At 39.8% G+C, this 15434-nt stretch overlaps 2 long non-coding RNA genes across 2 annotated transcripts in view; both read left to right on the forward strand.

Annotated features, from left to right (window-relative positions):
- Positions 1-15434, forward strand: part of LOC131815347 (uncharacterized) — a 107655-nt gene that overhangs the window by 52537 nt on the left and 39684 nt on the right. The gene's annotated exons all lie outside the window — the stretch shown is intronic.
- LOC131815348 (uncharacterized) lies at positions 1551-14943 on the forward strand. Its single transcript, XR_009347670.1, has 2 exons — positions 1551-1768; positions 14637-14943. It is a non-coding gene; the product is annotated as an uncharacterized LOC131815348 (long non-coding RNA).

A 15434-nucleotide genomic window follows, 5' to 3' on the forward strand; every position in this document is an offset into this window, starting at 1 on the left:
TGGTAGTTACACGAAACATTCATTTGAAACAGGCAGCACTCTGTTGACCAACCAAGGCTGGAGTCTTTGTCGTCCTAACTCTGGAGCCTGAAGGCATCAGCAAGTACTACCTCACGTACTTCTGGGAGGGTACTTGGCTCCCCTCTGCCATAGTAATTCTCCCCTGTGCTTTAATAGCACTGGGGCAGACTGGTCATTCTGGTGGCTCAGAGGACATCCCACTGGGATGGGGACAAAGTACCATTGCCACCAACTCTTGGTTACACAAAAACTTCAAAAACAAGTCTCTTGAATTTAGAGCACAGTTTTTGAGACAGAAACCAGTCAGAAAGGATGTTAATGGAAGAGAATGGCCTCAGTCTTTCAAACACTGCATACCTAGCCACCTCCACCCACAAAACAGCCCTGCTTTGGGGGCATGGAGTTCCCTCTTATATCTCCTGTGAGTAAAGGCTGGCCAACCAGCTCATCCCCTCTTGTACCTGGGGCCAGAACTTAAATTTTACTATCTCTGCTTTCAACAAAACACTAATTTCTCTTCAATCCCTGCAATCATTGATAATCTCCTAGAGCAGGAAAAGATCTTCATTAGCAGACCTCACAAAATCCTGTTATCCACATAAAAACATATCATTTTGCAGACCCAGCAATGAATATACATGTCAACATCATTAATAAATATTTACTTGTTAACCTGTAATGTGCATAACCTTTAGGGAGATTCTGTATAGGGTATAGTCCTTATCCTCAAGGACTTTTAAGTAAGTTGGAAAAAAGGGACAAAAAGATAAAGATATCAGGAACAGTGCATGAGAATATCTGTTAAGAGGGTGGTATAGACAACAAGAGCTGTATAAAGTGAGAAAGAGGAGAGATTTCTGTGGCAAGGAGTGTTGGAATGACGCAGAACGTGGAGAACATAGAACACATCAGGTGACGTGTGCCCAGGATTTAGAGAAGCTGTAAGAAGGAAGTGCTTTTCAGATAGGGGGAAGAAATAAAGAATGGAGTTCAGATTGTCCGTAGTGTTGAGGAACATTTCACACTGTACAGAATCTTTGTCCCCCTTTTCTGTTAAAAACTCCCAGCCCCTTGCCACAGGTTTCGTCTTGCCCTGGGAGCCATTCCTGCTGCAGATGATGGGTGGGGACAGTGATTGCCATTATTCAGTTTAGACAGCTATGGTGATGGGAGGGGTTCTGTTGGACCCTTCAGCCTGGCCTTTGGTATTCCTCCAAGTGTGTAAGGGAAAAGGGTGGTTTGTCTTCCCCATCAGCACCCACAGCCCTTTGCAGACACAGGGATGCTCTGACACACTGACCCAAAGATCAGTCTTACTCCTTGGATACAGTGCAACCCAGCATATAGCCCAGGCCAGCCTGGAGGGTCAGGCAGAACTGCATCCTCCACAGGTAGTTGCCTAAAATAAATAACTCCAATCATTGTGTCCCTGTTGATCCACAGTAGGAATCCAGATACTTGGTCAGGAAATAAAATCATTTCCTCAAGTCAAAATCTCTGTCTTAGGTTGGGCTCCCTAGAGGCAGAGGTTGAGCCAGGAACTGTGATTCCTGTGCTCTGTTGAGGGCTAGCTCTTCAGAGAAGAAACCTCTCAGAGACTGAGTAAGCAGGGCAGAAGAGGGATGGAGATGGGTAAAAATAGAATCCAAAGTGAAGTCTAGTCTTGGCCCCATCCAGGGGTGCAGTGGGATAGTGGGGCTTGGGTCATGGAGTGTGAAATTGCTCTGGGGAGTGGTCCTTCTTAGAGGTAAGGGGGCTTTATCTTTGTAGTTTTTGTTAGATGGGGGATGCAGGCTCTGTAGGGGGAGAGAACAGGTCAAGCTCCTAGGCTTGGCTCTGCTCAGCAGAGGGCTTGGAGGAGGGGAGAAAGTGGGAGCCACAGGAAACCAACACCCTCAGCAGGGATAATGGATGAATAAGCCCAGCAAAGTAGATCTGAGCAGAACTGGTGGGCATCCCACAGCATCTACTACAGTATCCATACAGGGACTTATTATTCTGTACATTTCAATGTAATTCTTCATCCTATTCCACCTCCCTGGGTCCAGATTTAGTCCCAAAGCTCACCTAACACAAGAAACCAGGGCCCCTTCCAAAGCCTTCTATGGGTAGAGACGCAAAGACAAGGTCAAAGCTTTGACATTTATTTTTCTTTCCTTCCTGATGGCTTTTCTAGGCTAGTCAGGATGTCCCAACATCATTCTCTGTAACCCCAGCAAGGCAATTACGGTTCTTTAGTACAAAACAGCCCTAGGGGTCAGGAATTAGGACAGGGTGTGTGTAAGGTTTCCTCTTTTCCAGTTATACAAGGAAGAAACATTGGCTTTGAAGTTGCAATATCTATGATTTATGGTATTTTGAAAATTGATTCATATTGAATCATTTTTATATTATCAGAACTGTATACTTCCTCATTAAGTGGAAAAACAAACCAGAGACAAATACGCTTTAGACTCTCAGATTCCCTTACTGTAATTGAACCATGAAGCTTTTAAATTTGAATGTAACAAGAAATGGAATGATACAGTTTCAAATTCTTATCAATTCTGATGAGGATGAAGGAAGTGGTGACTTTTGTAGAGTGGGTGGAAATAAGAATGTTAAGAATGAATTTTTCCAGATAAAGAAAAAAATAACATCATATTAAAAAAATTTTCAGGAAAACATTTTACTCCAGATTGACTTGAATTTTTTGGTGTAATCCACTTTTAGAATTTTATACACTGACTTAGAAAATGGGGGCCATCGGAAGCAAATAGTTTGTAACCTAGTTTTTAAATTATTAATGAATATTTTCATTTATACAAATATATATATTTTTCCCAAAACACATTTTTAAGTAGATAGTCTTCCGCCTTATGAATGTGTCACAGTGTTTTTAATTAATCCTGTACTGAACATTTATTCCTAAGGCGGTGATTATTTTTTCAGTGACTTTAGTCGATGGAATAAACTTTTATTTTTAAATTTTAATTTTTTAAAATTCCAGCATAGTTAATGTACAGTTAATATACTAGTCGCAGGTGTACAATATAGTGATTCAGCAGTTTTATACATAATTCAGTGCTCATCAAGGTAAGTGCACTTTTAATCCCTTTCACCTATTTCACCCATTCTCCCATTTACCTTTCCCCTCTGGTAACCACTAGTTTGTTCTCTATAGCTAAGAGGCTCTTTGTGTTTGTGGGGTTTTTTTTTTTTTTTTTCTCTGTTCATCTGTTTTGTTTCTTAAATTCCACATATGAGTGAAATCATATGGAATTTGACTTTCTCTGACTGACTTATTTCTCTTAACACTATACCTTCTAGATCCATCCACATTGTTGTAAATGGCAAGAGTTCATTCTTCTTTATGGATGAGTAATATTCCATTGTCTGTGTAATATCATATATATATGTTATATATGATAACACACACACACACACACACCACCTCTTCTTTATCCATTTATCTACTGACACTTGGGCTGGTTCCATAATTTGGCTCTTGTATATAATATTTCTATAAACATTGAACTTGAATTAGTGTTTTCCTATTCTTTGTGTAATTACCGAGTCATGGAATTACTGGGCCATAGGGTAGTTCTGTTTTTAATTTTTTGAGGAAACTTCATACTGTTTTCCACAGTGGCTGTACCAGTTTGGATTCCCCTCATGAGAATTCCTTTTTCTCCACCTCTTCGCCAACACTTGTGGTTTTTTGTGTTTTCTATTTTAAACATTCTTACCGGTGTGAGGTGATACCTCATTGTAGCTTTGATTTGCATTTCTCTGATAATGAGTGATCCAGAGGATTTTTCACATGTCTGTTTGCCATCTGTGTGTCTTCTTTGGAGAAATGTCTATACATGTCTTCCGCAGGACAGTAACATTTTGACTTAAATTATGCATACATAGTGCCAAACAAAGTATCAGGAATAAATAGGCTGATTCCTATTGTTTGTTACAAGATTTCCTTTGTCAGTGAATGAAATTGGTAAAAGCACATTTGCATTTCAGAACAACAAATTTACTAAGTGGGTATGTTCTTGATGAAATGCCTTGAGTGATGGAGACCCGTGTTATTTAAAAGTACAATTTTATTTTAAAATTATCCAACAAACATGTGCTTCCATAAGCAGAATTTTCCATTCCAAGACTTCTGAGGCAAAGGAAATTGGCATAATCCTTATTTCTATAGTAAAATTAAAATAATGCCACAATAAAGTCATTATACTAAGCCGTTAGTGATTCCTAGAAAATGATTTTTCATTAGGAAAAAACTCACCAAATGACATTTAATCAGTAGCTTTTTTGGTAAGTCATTCATTAACATGAAAATTTGAGAAATACCACTTGGTTTAAAAGTCAGTGCAATGGCCATTTTAATCGCCAGACTGTAGAAAGAGCACAGATGCCCTTCAGCAGAGGAATGGATAGAGAAGATATGGTCCATATCTACAATGTAGTATTATGCCTCCATCAGATAGGATGAATATCCAACTTTTGTGTCAACATGGATGGGAATGGAGAGATTATGCTGAGTGAAATAAGTCAAGCAGAGAGAGTTAATTATCATATGGTTTCACTTACTTGTGGGACATAAGGAATAACACGGAAGATATTGGGAGAAGGAGAGGAGAAGGGAGTTGGAAATCAGAGGGGGGAGACAAACCATGAGAGACTGTGGACTCTGAGAAACACTGAGGGTTTTGGAGGGGAGGAGGTGGGGGGTTGGGTGAGCCTGGTAGTGAGTATTATGGAAGGCACGTATTGCATGGAGCACTGGGTGCGGTGCATAAACAATGAATCTTGGAACATTGAAAAAAAAAAAAAAGTGCAAATACCACCCAGGCCTTTGGATATTCTAGGGTCTGAGATGTGCCCCCTGCTCTGGTAGTCCAGTGGGGTGTCTTACAAGTTCTTGCTTATACAATGAGTAGTGTGTCCCTGCACAATCTCTATGGTCCCTTCTGTTCTAAGAACAGAAAGATGCAGAAATTCATACATAGGTAAGCCCGGTGCCAGATGTATTATATTCCTATGATCTTGAACTTTTCAGAACACCTACACACATGCAGGTGCCTACACACACTTAATTTAAAATAAACTATCAAAGACTTTGATTCCAAACTCAGCTATACGACTAACATGCTTAGAGTTTATCTTTGTGCGTGCTAATTTCTACATCTATAAAATAAGGGGTTAAACTAGACCAGAATGAAATTCATAGACTTTTACTACTGGAAGTTACTCTGTGGAATCAATGCAAACCCTGCACTTTCGAATAAGAAACTATACTAGACTTGTCCAGTGGGGACAAAGAGTAGGGCCACCACTCAAGTTCATTTATTACTTTTATTTTTTTTTTTAGAGAGAAGGGAGGGGCAGAGGGAGAGAGACGATCTTTTTTATTTTTTAAGATTTTATTTATTCATTTAAATGATGGGGGGGAGAGAGAGAGAGAGAGGGAGAGAGAGACAGTGAGAGAAGGAACACAAGCAGGGGGAGTCGGAGAGGGAGAAACAGGCTTCCTGCTGAGCAGGGAGCCCCCTGCAGGGCTTGATCCCAGGACCCTGGGATCATGACCTGAGCCAAAGGCAGACGCTTAATGACTGAGCCACCCAGGCGCCCTGAGAGAGATGGTCTTAAGCAGGCTCCACAGCCATCATGGAGCTCGAAGCAGCGCTTGATCTCAGCACCTCAAGATCATGACTGGTGTCAAAAGCAAGAATCAGGGGCTTCACTGACTGAGCTACGCGGGCGCCCTGCTCAAGTTCATTTAATACTCAGATTATATGTGCTTTTATCTGATACTCTCTACAGCTATTTTGCTTTAAAACTTATGAATTTACGATCAGCCATGGGAGAGTTTACACTATGAACGTTATGACTCGAATCCCGCAAATCTATCACGTGTTTATGGTCACTCACAATCGGCAATTAGTTAACCAGCTTTGAGTGCTCTTTGGACAGGAGAAGCTTGTTTGGGTCTTTACCCTGGCAGAATAAATTTAAACCACCATCCATCTTTCTTGAGTTCTATCTGCTTGCTCTCAGGCTCAATCCTGTGGCTAAAAGCAAGGCCAAAAATAGTAACACAAAAAAATACATACAAAGAAGTGGTAACAAGGCGGGGGGAAGCAGATGATGTGAGAGCAGCCTGTGCTGTTTATTAGATTCAAATCTTAAAATATGAACAGAGATAATCTTGTGGACACAGTTTTATTTTGAAATAAAATACTTCATATGATTTCAAACATCCTTGGGGCTAGTGTTAATTCAGCTTTGCAACAGGTTACTTTATAGATGACATAGTGTATCAACAGACTTGCCTGCAACTTTGACCCATGTTAGGATAATATTTGCTCCTCTGGAAGCTGAAGCTTCCATCAAGTCTTGTAGACGGTACAGCCTTCTTCAGAGGCTGCATGGCAGGAGGCCAGAGAGGATTCTCGGATCCCAGTCATTTGCTCTGCTCTAGATGTTGTTGGGTGGATTAGGCGTTACTATCAGCCAGAACCAACAGTACAAGGGAGAAAGGAGGGGTGGGGACGTGAGAAACAGCAGCCTGCTGAGAACTAGAGGTTGCTGGGTCGGGCAGAAATTCACTCAGAGTTCTGCCCCAGGCGAGGGGGTGAAGCTTTCTTTTCCCTTTGTTTCTTCATCACAGACTGGGCATTTCTAGCAGAGTTCCTGGACAAGTTTATTCAAAGACTGAAAAAGTAGGATTACCCACTCTCATGTTGTACTGATGAAGCTGGAGTGTGATTTTTCCTCCCATTCATTCAACGATGGGAAGGGTCCCTGTAGCTACCAGAAGATTCTTGGAGGAAGTGGACCACCTTTCAGCTCCTTATATCATGTGGCAACATGGCACGGAGGAGAGGGCAGTAAACTTCCCATAGACAGTGTCAGATAGTATTTTGACCTTTGCAGGCCATTCAGTCTCTGCTGAAACTATACAGCTCTACTGTTGAAATCGGAAAGCAACCTGACCACAAATAAATGACAGTGCGCCTGGGTTCCAACAATGTTTTGTTTACAACAGGAGGGGTGGGATGAATTTGTAGTTTGCCGAGCCCTGCCAGAGAACACAAGCCCATTTCACATCTGTTATGGATGGAGGTGGTGCTGTTTCCTCCTAGTTACTCAGATAGAAATCTTGGGATTATCTTAAGTGACATTTTCTTCTTTATTTTTCATATGTAATCATTTATCATAATACATAATTCTGAATTCATTTGAATAATTATTCATAATTTGAATGCACAAATATGAAATTATTTACATAATTCATATGTAAACATTTATTAAGTATTATTGATTTTAGCTTCTTAATCTCTTTTTTTGTCATCTTCTCCAAGGCCTTTTGGATCAACCTATCTAAAAGCATGCTCAAGCGTTTTATTCCCGTCTCATCACACTGTGTACTTCTGGAAGGGCTCAGGTTACAGCCTGAAATTGCCTCATTTATTTGTTTACTTATTTATTATTTATCTCCCATACTGAAATGGAAACTTCCGGAAACAGGGACTTTGTCTCTCTCCTATCCTGTTGTAGAATGGTGCCTGAGGCAGGTGCTCAGGAAATACTTATTAGAAGAGAAAGGATCTGAACCAGTCCCTCTGCCTTTAATTTCCTACATTATTCATTTCATCTTTCATATGAAATCTAGAGTTATTGAGTCAGTTGAGGCCCTACGGGAAAAAGATGACATGCTTAAAAATAGGATAAAAAAGAAGGGCTAAACAGAGAGACTGTTGATAAAAATGTGTGCCCATGAGGGAAATGAAGAGGAGTTGTGGGGCTGTTAATTGTCCACAAGTCTGAAGTGACAAGTCAGGGAATTGTTACAAAAGCCTGAAAAGAGTGTCCTATAGAGACACCTACTGTCTTAGTCAGCTTCAGCTGCCAGAACAAAATACTATAGCCTGGGTGATTTAAAAAAGAGAAACTTATTTTTCTCACAGTTCCAGAGGCTGGGAAGTCTTGAGATAAACGTGTCAGCCAATTTTGTTTCTGGTAAAATCTCTCTTCCTGGCTTGCAGATGCTTCCTTCTTACTGTGTTCTGACATGGAGAGGCAAGACAGAGATGGAGAGTGAGCGCTCACGAGAGAACAGGTTCTCTGACATCTCTTCTTCTAAGAACACGAATCCTATCGATCAGGACTCTACCCTTATGACATCATTTAACCTCAATTACTTCCTTACTCCAGATACAGTAGGAGCTTCAACATACAAATTTGGGGAGTGGGGACGCAATTCAATCTCTAGCACTCTCCATGGCAGGAACTGTGTCCTTCGGTCATGAGAGGCAACTAGCCAGAGACAACTCCCAGAATGGGAGCAGAAGAATACATGCCCTCCCCACCCTCACTCTCATCCTTTTGTCAAATCTCCTGTGAGGATCATGCAAGAACCAAACTGCAGCCTAGAAGGCAAAGGAGGCACAAGGTGTAACCCATTGGGAACAGCCTCTTGGGTCTGCAGTGGTAAATAGAACATCTTGTACCATCAGTCTTTTGACCCCTTAGCATCCTTTTCTATTTGTGGGAAAAGGTTTTGTCTCCTTGTGTTCACAGGGAACACAAGAAATCTCATCTGCTACTGAATCATCATGGGGTGATGTCAATTTAGTCTACTTGTGTCCAGAACTAAACCACTAGTAACTTCTGGGTTTCTTCATATAAGGCAGCAGGGGAGAAAAGGCAAAAGAAATAAAAAGGAACACAAACAGGAGTTGTTACAGTCCCTACATCTGGACCTGGACGCAGCATAGATGGGTAACCAGAGCTTCCTTCTTCTGCCACATGTTGCATTACCAGTTCTCCTTTCTCTCTGCCAGTACTGTGGCTAGACAGAAGTTCTCTCTTGGTAAGATTATCCAAACTGCATTCTTCTAAGATCCTCGGATGGTTAAGCAAATCAATCCTAGACTTATTTTGAGGGTCTGTTTCCCGGAGTAATTTTTGGTTCTATTAATATATGTAGCAGGAAACATATGATAACTCAAATGAGAGAATTCAAGAAGAACTTAATAAAGGGGTCTACGCACAAAGGTATGGTGAGGTATGGGCAAGACGCAAGCCTTGGTTTTGGCTTTCCCTAAGCCACTAGCAGGAGGAGGATTTCTTTAGGTCTAGGCTCAAGAGGGAGGGACTCTTTCCCGTAATCAAGAACGAGAGGGTCTTGTGGAGAACACATTCTCAGAGGAACCCTTGTTTTGGGTGGAGAGGCAGAGCCATCGTGAAGTTAACCCGAAGAGGGAAGACGGGGCAAGTACACTTACTGTGCTCTCCTCTCTGATACTGTTGGGAGTCCTCACGGATCAAACCACATAGAAGTGAGAAATCAGGAAAACCTGTTGATGTGGTCCAAACATCGGGGCTTCCTGGGGCAGAGAAATAGGTAGAGGAAAGTGAGAAGGGACCCTGAAGGGCAAATAAAAGATCTCTGGCATCATTATATTCTTGAAACACAAGCCAAGTGATTCTTAAAATCTCACCTTCAATGGCTTCTGATTGTCTACACCACAAAATCCAAAGTCTTACTGTGATACCTAAATCCTCTCCCAGTCTCTCCTCGTCACAGTTTCTCCACCTTGGCTTTCCTGTCTTTCCCAATCCACACTCCTCTTTGTACTATGTAGTTTCCATTTGCTCTCCTTTGTACTCACACCTGAATGTGCTTCTCCATCTGCTCGTAAAACTCGACTTAAAATTCTGTCTTTCTGGGAAGCTGTCAAGTTACACATTCATCTGTAGTTCCTTCTCTTCTCCCCCTGTACGTATTCCAGGTGTATTATCCTTTTCGTGAGTGTAACTTACCGTATTGATGAATTACATTCCTTACTCCAAATACAGTCAGGGCATCCACACCCAAACTGCTTCGACTGTGTCATTTTCTTCTCATAGGAATCCAGCAATATGACTATTTGTATTCCTCTTGATAAAAAAAGAATCCGAGTGCCAGAGAGATCTATCCATAAACATCTTATCCACCGATGAAATTAGCATAACTAATGATTGAACATTTGGACGTGGTGAGCCTCCTGATGTGGTGCCATGTGAGGTACAGATCATCTCCCATGGATTTTTGCCAAAATGTGTAGAGGGAGACGTAACAGCTATAACAGCAGCCAAATAAAATGTGTAATCTTTGATGGGATCCTTGTTTGCCCAAAGTCATGAAGCATGTAGCAGCTGAGTCACAAGTCAAGCTTATCTTTGTCCGAGATTGTAGAGATGTAGTCCATGTCCCAGGCATACCCCGTAATCTCTTGGCACTTTCTGTTCTCATCTCTACCAGCTCTTCTGTGTCAAAGGCTTCTGCCTTCCAGCATCTGAGACTCTCTGCCTCAACTGAAGCCAGTTTTTTTTTTTTTTTTTTTGGCCCATGCCTGGGGCAGTCCTGAAAGGATTTGAGAGTTAATGGCCCTGGGAGTAACCCTTAGCAAATAAAAGAGAGAGTTTGAAGAATAAATGCTTCAGTTTCCTCTTTAGGGTAAAATAAACCTCTGAAAATAGGTCTCCAACCATTTCCCAGAGGTGGCCACTGGAGTTTATGCCCCAGTTACAGAAATCATCTTCTCTTTAATGCGGGCTATGCGGACTACTTCCCTCCTCATTGCATTTCCCTACTGCACTGGCAGAGCTTCCTGGAATCACTTTCCAAATTACACCACTAACACTCAACATTCTTTTTCCTGGGATCCATTTCTGGAGGAACCCAGCTTAAAACAGGTGTCGAAACTTGCTCTTTCCATTAGACGATGGGGTCACCTTGCTTCATTCTGTCTTGTGATACTGTTCGTGAGAGGATCCAGGGAAAATTCATAGAATGGGATTGGGTTTTTGCAGCCATGCAAACCTAGAGCTTCCCCCTGGGCTTTTCCACTTGCTCATTGCTTGGCGTTAGGCAAGTAAACCCTTTGAGTCTTAGAATTCTGATTGATGAAATGGGTTATTAATAGAGTTCCTCTACTGATACACTTTCAACTTATGAACTGTCATAGGTATAATAACTCTTGCTCCTCTTGGCTGTTGTTTCTGATACCTATGCACGTTCATAAAACTAGGTAAAACTAGGTAAGAACAGAAGTAACTCACCACAAGACATCAGGGATGGCTTGAATAACGTGATTTTGTACTTCTGCCTCTAGAACGCGATGCACTGGTGAGTCAATGAGTCTCGGAGCCTCTGGGCCGTAGAGATAGTGTGAGGATGACAAATCATGGTGTGAAGAACACAGCCTCCTGCCTGACCAAGGAGGTGCCCAGGAAATAAGAGCCTTTGTGGTTACAAGTCTGTGTCCAGATTTTAAGTTCTTAGGTGACAGGAACAGTGTTTTCTTCATTTCCGATCTTTCCTTGTAATAGTTCTGCGCAAGTGAATAAGGCAAATTTTATACTCTGCAACTTTCTTTTCATAATGTATTTGCATTATTCATAATATATCAGACGAATCAGGTAACCAGCAGCAAATTGTACTGGGAGCCCACTTGCCAAATGTAATCGTATTCATTTTTCATAATGAATTGTAGCAATTTTCTTCTTTCATTTCTCTCATTATCACATCACTGGGATTGTTTTAATTATCCAGTTCTTTCCATACTGTCATTCAGGGAGTTTTCCTTTCCTGACTCTAGCCTTTAGAGCTCATCTTTTTTTTTTTTAAGATTATATTTATTTATTGTGGGGGGTAGAGAGAGAGCGAGCACGAGTAGCAGGGAGGCTTGGAGGGAGAGGGAGAAGAAGGCTCCCCTTTGAGCAGGGAGCCCGACTCAGGGGCTCAATCTCAGGACCCTGGGATCATGACCTGAGCCAAAGGCAGATGCTTAACTGATTGCACCACCCAGGAGCCCCTGGATCTCAACTTTAAACAATCAACTTGGTCTTTGTCTCCTTAACCCACTGAAATGATTTCCAGAGTTTGAAATGTCTTGTTTTCTTTATTGCTTTTCATATTACTGATTTCAACTCCAGTAAGCATAGTAGGTATAACAACTAATAACATGGTACATACTAATAACATGTTAAAACTATACTTTAATAATATTACCTAATGGCTGTCAACTATTTAGCATTTTTTCCTTTTCTTCAACAAATTTTGATTGTCAAGTCTCTTTTCTTATTCTTAAACTGGCTCATTTTATTATTTTGCTCCTTTCATCAGGTGAATTAGCTATATAAATACAATGCCCTCTTACATTGTGGCTTTATGTCTAGACTGGCATTGCCCAATAGAAATTTCTATGATAGAGGAAATATTCTATATCTGGGCTTCCAGTACGGTAGCCACCAGTCATGTATGGCTAATGACCACTTGAAATGGGGCTAATGTGTCAATGGAATTGAAATTCCAATTTGATTTACTTTTAATTTAGATAGTCACCTATGACTACTACATTGGATAACATTGATCTAGATTTTGAAACAATTCACATGACAGAAATATTTTTCACAATTGTCTGTTTTAGTTTTTCTTCAGAAACTTATATAATCTGGCCTAGACAGTTGTGAACAAAAAATTGGTATCCACAAAAAAATGTATTCCAAAATTATTGATTTTAAAATACTATAAAATACTTGAAAAGTTAAGGAAAGAAATGTGGTTGATGAGATTATCCTTGTTTTCCTGATTAACATACTAATAATTGGCTTGACCACTCAGTAATCTGCTACTGTGCATAAAGTAAGGGAAGAATACGATACCACTCACAAGAATAATTTTTAGATGAGGAGAATTTTACCCAGAAGCCACTGAGTTATTCAACTTGCCCCTACACAGATGTAATTGTAAAATAGGTTAAATCTTTGAATTATTTCTTGCCTCTTTTTCCTTCCTCCTCTTTGGAGTCTCCTGTCCGGTAAGGTGTCCAATGCCATCATTTTTCTCCAGCTGATCATATTGCTCTGTCCCGCTGCACCCTCTTCCACTGAGGAACATTACTCTAGTTAACTCATTTGTATTACAATGTTAATAATTGGGAACATTGTCTCCCCACAGAGAGCTTCCACTGTGGAGGGATATGGAACTGCAGTTCAGATGGCAGTGAAGTGGCTCCAGGGTTTTCATCCTAGTTCAGTGACCTTCAGTTTTATAGCTCATTGACCTTGTTTTGAGCAAGTCATTTTGCCTCTGTAGGTCCTTGATTCCTCAGCTATAATATGGGAATAAAAATAGTCCCTACTCCAGGGGGTTAATGTGAATATTAAATAAAATACCATATGCAAAGTGCTTAGCCTAGCACCATAATTATTGAATAAATGTTACTGTTACAAATTAACTTATTTTTTAGGAAAAAGTTACTTACTCTCAGATGACTCTCTAATGATGAAATTGCAGCAGTAAGTAGACAGCTTGGGGAGAGATTTCAAATACTTAATATATATATTTGTTGAATGAATGAATTGATGAAGAATTCATAGCTTCATGTAACCAACAAGTGACCTGTTCTCAACGTGTTCCAGGTGACCTGCTGAATCAATAGAAACAGTGTTTAAATGCCATTTTGACTAAATTTAGCTTTGTCGGCTCAGAGAGATTTGCTATTCAAAATGAGCATAAATTGTCGAAGACAAGTATCATTTGGCAGGGTGGGATTTTCTACTTTCGTTATACCTTGTTTGAATTTTTTATAAGCATGGATTGTTTTTAGGAAAAGAAAAAGAAATTATATATAGTTATCTTAATAAAATATTTATTATAATAAAATTATAATAAAATAATAAAATCAAGTAACTTGCATTAGTATCACAATATTTATGTGGAACTTCATGATATAATTCCTGATTGAAGAAAAATTTGTGGTATTTAGCAGTTTTGCCTAAAAAGTCTGATAGGTTTTTTAGCATTTATATTTTCTTTATAGTCAGCAATGTAAAAAAAAGTCAGAGTCATTTGAAACTGATATTACAGGATCTCCACAAACACACAGAGATACACACACACACACACACACACACACACACACACACACACACTTATATAGAAGACCTGCTACAGGATATCCTTATTAGAACGAGGTAACATACTGAATTTTCTGGTGATCCAAAGCTTTGATGTCACTGTGTATTCCTAATATAGCTATATTTTTCTCAGCGAGAGAAAGAGAAAGAAGAAAGAAAAAAAAATTAAAAAGGCTGTCTTTCCTCAAAGCCAGTAGCTATTGCATATTTTCCCCAGTCCTTGTGGAGGATAGTGGTAAAGAATTTCATAATTTCCTTTAAGAACTGACATTTGTATTTAGAAATGTTTTGCAATTAGTGGGATATGATATATAAATAGATGAATCAGTTTAATAAACATGCTACGGCTCTTATTTTTCCAGCTACAGCTCCTCGATAAAACCTAACAACAACAAAAAAAGGGAAAAATGATTTTTTTATTATATGCTTAAATCAAAGGAATCATTCATTACTGGTTTGGATACATTTGCAAAACCTACGTGATGTCCCCCTGGTGAAGTCCTGTGAAACATGACCTCCGCGTATTGCTAAAGTTGTACAGAACGTCTAAATAAAACATTACTATCTCTAATTCGCTTGCCAAAATAATGAATCATAGTAGGTTGCTGTCGGTAAGCTAGCAGCCAGTGACGTGTGTTCCTTTTGCTTTTCTTTAACATTAGAGCGGCTGGCTGGAGTTTTTATCACCAAAACCAAACTGCTGGGAGCATTCTGATGCCTGGGACTGTTCCTGCCTCACCCTGCTGATCTTAAAAAGACTATGATGGGACCTTATCAGTGATTCTGCTAAACTGGTCCAAATCATGAGTATCACATATATACTCCCCCGTTTCTCTTCTTCCTTCAACCTTCACTATAACCCCACTTCCTTTCTCTGACATGTCACTGTGGAGTTGGCAGGGGGATTAATTGGAAAGTTGACAAATATAATACAATAAATAGGGAATATTCAAACTTTGAAACAAATGACCTCTGCTGGCTGAGCAGTTTTTTATTTATACAATGATGATGTTAATACTTATACAGAATTTGTGAGCACTGAAATGAAATACTTAAAGCATTTAAAAATACAATTGAAGGGGCACCTGGGTGGCTTAGTCATTAAGCATCTGCCTTCAGCTGAGGTCATGATCTGGGAGTCCTGGGATCAAGATCCCTCATGGACTCCCTGCTCAGCAGGAAGCCTGCTTCTCCCTCTCCCTACTTGTGTTCCCTCTCTCATTGTGTCTCTCTCTGTCAAATCATTCAATCAATCAATCTTAAAAAAATAAAAATAAATAAAAATACCATTGAAAATTGTAAACTAGTACATATTCACTGTAGAATTTGTTTAATTACAAAAAAGTAGAAAAAATAAAATAAAAATGATGCATTATTCAAATACCTAGAGATGGCCACATTTTTCCTTTTTTTAAATGAAAAATACTTAGAGAATTTTGTATCCTCATTTTTTCATTTTA

Source organism: Mustela lutreola, chromosome 14 (genome assembly GCF_030435805.1).
Source record: "Mustela lutreola isolate mMusLut2 chromosome 14, mMusLut2.pri, whole genome shotgun sequence".
In the NCBI taxonomy this organism is placed as follows: domain Eukaryota; kingdom Metazoa; phylum Chordata; class Mammalia; order Carnivora; family Mustelidae; genus Mustela; species Mustela lutreola.